Raw genomic sequence first — 7,428 nt, forward strand, 5'->3', positions numbered from 1 at the left:
AGGAATAAAAAGATGGAGTTGATTTGGAGCTTAATGGTGCTTTGTACTCTGAGATTGTCTATAGCTAAGGAATTTACAACACTACTGCTACCGGGTGTTGACTTCTGGGTCGGCGGCCATTTTGGGAGGAGCACTTCCTGTGGTGGCCATTTTGTATCTCCAGCACTATATAAGGCCTTGACCAGCATGTGCTCATTGCCAGATAGTCTCCTCAGTTTACCTCGTGTGCCTGAGTAGCTATCCCTCTCTGGTTTTGACCCTGCCTGTCTTCGGTATTTCAGTTAAGACTTGGATTTCTGTTTCACACCGTTCATGTGGATATTGAGTTCCCTGTTTGTGAGTAAACGCTGTGAACCTTCTATTGTTTATCTGCCTGTTGCTTCGTCCTTTGCATCAACTCTGCCGCCTTTGGTTGTGTGTAAATTGTTGTGCTCATTAAAGACTCTTAAAGTTGAATCTCTGTCCACGTTCTGCATTTGAGTCCGACTCCGACTTTCTGACAGTACCATCTGGCCAGGCATGGACCCAGTGAAAGCTCAGAGTTTGCAAGTGCTGTTGAGCTCGCTATCCAACATCACAGCCACCCATGAATGTTGCCTTAAGGACTTAACCAGAGTCACCCAGGACCTGGTTCGCTGCATGAGCCAGCTCAGCCCTTAACCTTCAACTGGCTCAACAACTTGTCCGGAAACCTTATGTGCCTCACATCCTTGGGTGGCCACATGGTTGAGCAGGCACAATCCCCACGGGGACTGGACGAGCGGCAGAATCCTGGACTGGGGAATGTACTGCCACACGAGTTGTCTCAGTACAACCTTCCCTGTCAGGGTCCCAGTGAAGGAGGAACCACCCCCTGACCTAAGTTCCATGCCGCTGGTTTACCACAACCTCAAAGTGTTCAAGTGCCCCCGCATCGGCCCTATGACTGCGCCATCGACCTACTACCCAGAACCATGCCCCCACGTGGACGCCTGTACCATCTCACTGGACCCGAGAGGGAGGTGATGGCCACGTACATTCAGGAGTCTCCTGCCGCAGGCATTACCCGCCCATTGTCTTCCCCCACTGGAGCAGGTTTTTTCTTTGTGGAAAAAAGGACAAGTTTCTCCGCTCCTGCATCAACTACCGAGGACTCAATGCTTTCACCGTCCAGAACCGGTACCTGTTGCCGTTGATGTCTTCTGCTTTCGAGCTACTCCAGGGAGCCATCATCTTCACCAAGCTAGACCTGAGGAACGCCTATCACCTGGTCCACATCCACGAAGGGGATGAATGGAAGGCAGCGTTCAACACCCCTACTATGAGTACCTGGTGATGGCGTTTGGTTTGATTAACGCCCCCGCGGTGTTCCAGGCACTCGTCAATGACGTCCTCAGAAACATTCTCAATTCCTTCATCTTAGTCTACTTGGATGACATCTTGATCTTCTCCCGCTCCCTGGAGGAACACCAGGGACACATCCAGTCCATCCTCCAGTGCCTCCTACAGAACCACCTGTACGTGAAAGCTGAGAAGTGTGAATTCCATGTCACCACCACCACCTTCTTGGAGTTCATACTCTCGGCCGGTAGCGTATAGATGGATCCTGACTGCATAAAAGCAGTCAAGGAGTGGCCATGCCCTGAGACCCGGAAACAGCTCCAGCAGTTTTTGGGCTTCGCAAACTTCTACTGGAAGTTCATCAGGGGGTACAGTACAGTGGCCACACCCCTTCACCAGCTCACCTCATCCCTCTGTATGTTCACCTGGTCTCCAGAGGCGGAGCAAGCCTTCCTCAGACTTAAGGACCTCTTCACAACAGCCCCTATCCTAACCCTGCCTGACTCGATGCTCCAATTCGTCTTGGAGGTCGATGCCTCTGACCACAGCGTGGGGACTGTCTTGTCTCAGAGGTCCCCTAAGGACAATCGCCTACATCCCTGCGCCGCCTTCTCCTGCCGACTCAGCCCAGCAGAGCGGAATTACTCAGAGGGTGAATGTGAAGGATGAAAGTTAGCCTTGGAGGAGTGATGACACTGGCTGGAAGGCGCTGAGCAGACATTCATAGTCTGGACTGACCACAAGAACCACGAGTACCTCCAAACAGCCAAGAGATTAAACCCCAGGCAGGCCCTTTGGGCACTCTTCTTCAGACGCTTCAACTTCTTGTTGTCTTATCACCCTGGTTCTAAGAACGGCAAGCCCGATGCCGTTTCGCGTCAGTTCTCACCAGCGGAAGAGGAACCCCCCAAAGAACGCATCCTCCTGTCCTTGGTCCTGGTGAGAGCTCTTCGCTTAGACATCAAGAGGAAGGTGCAGCAGGCCGCCATCAATGAACCTGCACCCGAGAACTGTATGGAGAGCAAGCTCTTCGTCCCTGATTCCATGCGTTCAGAGGTTCTGCAGTGGTGCCACAGCTCCAGGATATTCTCCCACCTGGTATCGCCCATACCCAAGCACTCGTCCACCAACGCTTTTGGTTCTCAAGATGGCCTGCAGGAAACTGGCTCCTCGCTTCATGGAATCTTTCTTCAACCCAGGCCACATTATGCCCCTGGTCTAGCCTCTGTCTACATTATGTATACAAATTGTGCATTATGTTTCGCAGTAGCCACCCGAGGTCTAGCATGAACACAACACTCATACACACAAAGCTGATTTAGTACCAGAAGGGTTTTTGTTTATACAAAGTGAGTGGAAGTTGAGGTAGAATAGAGAGATGGAGAAGTGTCTGTGAAGAATGAGGTGAGTGTCACTGTTACAATGTTACAGTTATACAATTAAATTGCTTTTACTCCAGGACAAGGTTTAGTGCATGTTTGCTAAACAAACAGAGATATACAGTATGTGATTATTTTCTATTCACACAGGATTTGAAGGAGCTGCTAGCATAAAGGTGTTCTCACCTAAACACAACTGATGAAGAAGGATCTAATGTGCTTTTTTATAATGTGATCCATAGGAAAATGTGCAAACACTCATCCTCTTCCATTAACTAATTAATTTACTAATTAATCACATTACATCACCAATAGTCATGAAAGTTAAATGCTGAATCCCTACACATCTCACTCTTTTATGTAGCTGCACCATCCTCCTTTATAGATGGAACTATCTCTCTATAAAACTCCACCTAATCTCACTCTCTCTGTTATAGTGTAATAAACACAGAAGTCGAAAGTTCATTTATTGCAAATGAAACTTCACATGACACACTCTCTGTCTCTCTCTCTCAGTGTGTGAGTTCGGGAAAATGGCTGAAGCCAGTATTTCAGTAGATCAGGACCAGTTCATCTGTCCAATGTGTCTGGATCTCCTGAAGGATCCAGTGGCTTTCCCCTGTGGTCATGGTTTCTATAAGGTGTGTATTAATGGCTGCTGGAATCAGAAGGGCGTCTACAGCTGTCCTCAGTGCAGAGACACTTTCACTCCACTGGCTGAAGTGGTGGAGAAGACTGAAGTCCAAGCTGCTTCTCCTGCTCACTGTTACACTGGACCTGGAGATGTGGAGTGTCATTTCTGCACCGAGAGAAAAAACAAAGCCGTCAAGTCCTGTCTGGTGTGTCTGGCTTCATTTTGTGAAATTCATCTCAAACCTCATCTTGAAATTCCTGGTTTGAAAAAGCACACATTAATTGAAGCCTCAGCAGAACTACAAGAGAAGATCTGCTCTGAACATGATGAAGTGCTGAAGATATACTGCCGTACTGATCAAATATGTATTTGATCTTTGTGCATGTTGGATAAACATAAAGACCACGACACTGTATCAGTTACAGCAGGAAGAGCTGAGAAACAGGTGAGAACTCTTCCTAATTATATTTCTATGACTTAGTTATAGGATTTAAATTATGATTCGATAGTGAAATGGCTTATTAAAGTTTAATATTATGTGTTTACATGCATGTTAAGTACAGGTATCCTCATCTAGGGTTAATCATAATCAGATCAGATGAGTGAACTTTTGATCAGCCAACACCCATTTTACAACGCAAACTAGTCCACACAAAACAGAGAACTTTAACTCTTTAGCTGCCATTAACATTTACCCACTCATAATTTATAATCTCATGGATATAATTGATTTGTCCTCAGAGTGAGTTAAAGGAGGAGCAGATGAAATCCCAGCAGAGAATCCAGGAGAAGCAGAAGAAGGTGCAGGAGCTGAAACAGGCTGTGAACACTATAAAGGTGAGCAGTGAACAGAGACAGAGCTGCTCCTAGAAACACACACAACATGGACACCGAGTCATTTATAGTCCCAGTAAGAGGGGGAATGATAGATGAGCTTTAAATCTTGTGTGTGTCTCCTAACAGCTCAGTGCACAGATAGCAGTGGAGGACAGTGAGATTATCTTTACTGAGCTGATCAGCTCCATGGAGAAAAAGCACTCGGAGGTGACAAAGCTGATCAGAGCTCAGGAGAAGGCTGAACTGAGTCGAGCTGAACGACTCCTGGAGCAACTGGAGCAGGAGATTGCTGATCTTCAGAGGAGAGTCACTGAGCTGGAGCAGCTTTCACACACACACGATCACATCCATTTCCTCCAGGTAACACTCACTGTCTGATCTACAGAGCCAGCTGTTCCTCACACACTCTCTAAAACACCTCTCATTAAAGCAATAGTAAATGTCCCTTGATGTCATGAGTGTGGCAGGTGAGGGTGTGATTTAGTGGGAGTTTGATGGAAGTGTGGGCAAGGAGCAATTTAATGTGGCCTAATTGTGAGTGTATATTAACAAGCTGCTCTCTCATTCTCTCACTCTCTCTCTCGCTCTGTCTCGGTGAGCTGTGTGTGTGTGTGTGCGTGTGCATTTTTTCATAAGCCTGCTGCATGTTGGGTAATGTAGTGATGGAATAAGTTACAGTCCGTGTTGTGATGTAGTAAGTCTAATTAGAGGCTAAATGTCTAATATTCCTTATGAATGCTGTTTACATTTGTTTTATGTTTAAATTGTTTTCTGTAGGCTTTAGCTTCTGGACGTCGGTCTCCCCAACTTGACAGACCAAATTTTCACACATCCAGCATCACTGTCCATCAACATCTCTCATTTGATGGAGTGAGGAATTCTCTCTCAGATCTCAAAAAGAGACTTGAGGAATTCTGTAAGGAGAAATTGAGTAAAATCCCTCCACAAGGTAAGAGGAGCTGTTCCTGATGGAGAAACACAATGATGGATGTCTTTACTCGTTCAGTGACAGAGTGATGTCGAGGTGTCAGTCTTCGTTCCTGAGCACCAAAGCTCTGCACAGTTTAGAGTTTTTAACACTCACCTGGTTTGAGTCTTGATGATGAAGTGCTGATGTGAATGAGTTTGTGTTAGAGCTGAGAAACTCTGCACTCTGGTGCTTCAAGACTGAAGTCAGACACATGACCTAAACACATTTCTGATCTACACACAAGTGATGATTTACATTAATGTCTGATTTTAGGGGTTTTACCATTGGACCATTTTATTTCTGTCTCTACAGTTGAGGACGTTCAGATTTTACCCTCAGAGCCAAAAAGAAGAGAAGATTATCTGAAATGTATGTATAAATCACCTAAAGCTGAACCTTTTCTCCCTCTGTGATTGATTTTATTTTTTATTTTTCTGGCCTCTTGAAATATCTGTACACACACAGACAGCTATCACAGTCTTCACAGAAATATATACTGTGACTTAAACATGTTCATATTTTTCACTTTGTTTTTTTCTTTTATTTCAGATTTCTGTTATCTGACTCTGGATCCCAACACGGCACACTGTAACCTCATTCTGTCTCAGAACAACAGAGCGGTGAGATACAGTGACAGAGAGCAGCAGTACTCTGATCATCCAGAGAGATTTGCCTCCTGGGAACAGGTGTTGTGTAAGGAGAGTGTGTGTGGACGCTGTTACTGGGAGGTGGAGTGGAGCGGTGATGGAGGTGTGTTCATATCAGTCTCATATAAAGGAATCAGAAGGAAAGGAAAGGGTGATGAGTGCAAGTTTGGACGCAACAATCAGTCCTGGATTCTGCGGTGTTCTTCTTCTTCTTCTTCTCTCTCTTTCTGGCACAACAACATTAAGACTAAGCTCAGTGTTCCAGCTTCCTCCAGAATAGGAGTGTATGTGGATCACAGTGCAGGAACTCTGTCCTTCTACAGCGTCTCTGACACGATGAAGCTCCTCCACAGAGTCCACACCACATTCACTCAGCCTCTGTACGCTGGGTTCAGGTTATACACGCCTACGTCTGTTTTGTATAAATCGGGAACAACTGTGAGGTTATGTGATCCATATTAATGCCCATGGTATAGTATTATACCTCCACTACTTTACTTAAACCTGAGATGGTGGAAATGCTCACTTCTCAATTTTCCTGTCTTTTTAGGCTATCGGTTCTGCGCAATTAAATCTTTTATCATGATTTTTTTAAAAATGGAAAATCACGAGCAGGAAAAACTCATTATCAAACAAGCCTAGATAGTTTCAATTAAAAGTTGATGTGTACGTCCTCAACTGTGACAAAACTTTAAAGAATTAAGAAAATTAATGTTTTTAGACTCTAATAATCATTCTTTGTAATTCTCATGATTCTTTGAAAAGTCTCCTGAAGCTCAGATTAATGCACGTTATTTCTTTTATGACTTCTAAATAAATAAATGTCTTTATATTTGTGGAAAACCTGTGTAAACAGAGATGTGTGTTATTAGTAGTAATTTATGTAACTTGTGTTATTTAGTAGTAATAAATTATTTCAATAAGCATTGCGGACACAAATTGCAAAATAACACACATCCTGTTTGTAGGTTTTAGTAGTAAATCCATATCCGTCATTTAGGATCAAGAGAGATCAGTTAGATATTAATTCATGAAATAATCATACATTCATTACGCCAATAAAAGTCTTCCACATTGCTGTAATTGCACTTAACAGGGACGTGTTGCAGTCCGGACTGCTTTTAGTGTGACACGCCGGAGACGAGTAACAGACATTTTGTTGTTTTGACTAGATGCTTGAAGGAAACTAACCAAAATAAACTACTAACAGTTAGGATTTTAGAGGTATTCAGGACATATGGACACTTTAATAGTGTTATTAGTTAATTTCAGTCGCTGTGTGGAGAAATGAGATTTATTTCGCGGTAGTATTAATCCGTTAAAGCCGCTCTGCTAATCCACACAGCTAGTGAGTCATTTTACTGAATCGACTCATTCAGAGATTCGATTCCTTTGATACCTGATTCAGTAAATACAAGAGAGAGTTTAAATGCGTCGTCTATTATATAAAAAAAAGCTTGTGTGGCCATTAAAATGTTCATTATTACTGTTTTGTTTTATTTGCTTGTAATGTCAAAATATCAAATAATTATATAGTAAAAAATTAAATAAAAGTGATATACGCTTAATAATTTTGAGATTGTCTAATAAAATACTACCACAGAAACATTTATTGATGGCATGTTTTTCTTTGTTAATTAC

General features: G+C 43.5%; 1 pseudogene; it reads left to right on the top strand.

Moving 5' to 3' along the window:
• Positions 1-3,187: 3,187 nt before the first annotated feature.
• On the top strand, positions 3,188-7,408 carry LOC113536952 (tripartite motif-containing protein 16-like; annotated as a pseudogene).
• The last annotated feature ends 20 nt before the right edge of the window (positions 7,409-7,428 follow it).

The sequence above is a fragment of the Pangasianodon hypophthalmus genome, chromosome 30 (genome assembly GCF_027358585.1).
Source record: "Pangasianodon hypophthalmus isolate fPanHyp1 chromosome 30, fPanHyp1.pri, whole genome shotgun sequence".
NCBI classification, from domain to species: domain Eukaryota; kingdom Metazoa; phylum Chordata; class Actinopteri; order Siluriformes; family Pangasiidae; genus Pangasianodon; species Pangasianodon hypophthalmus.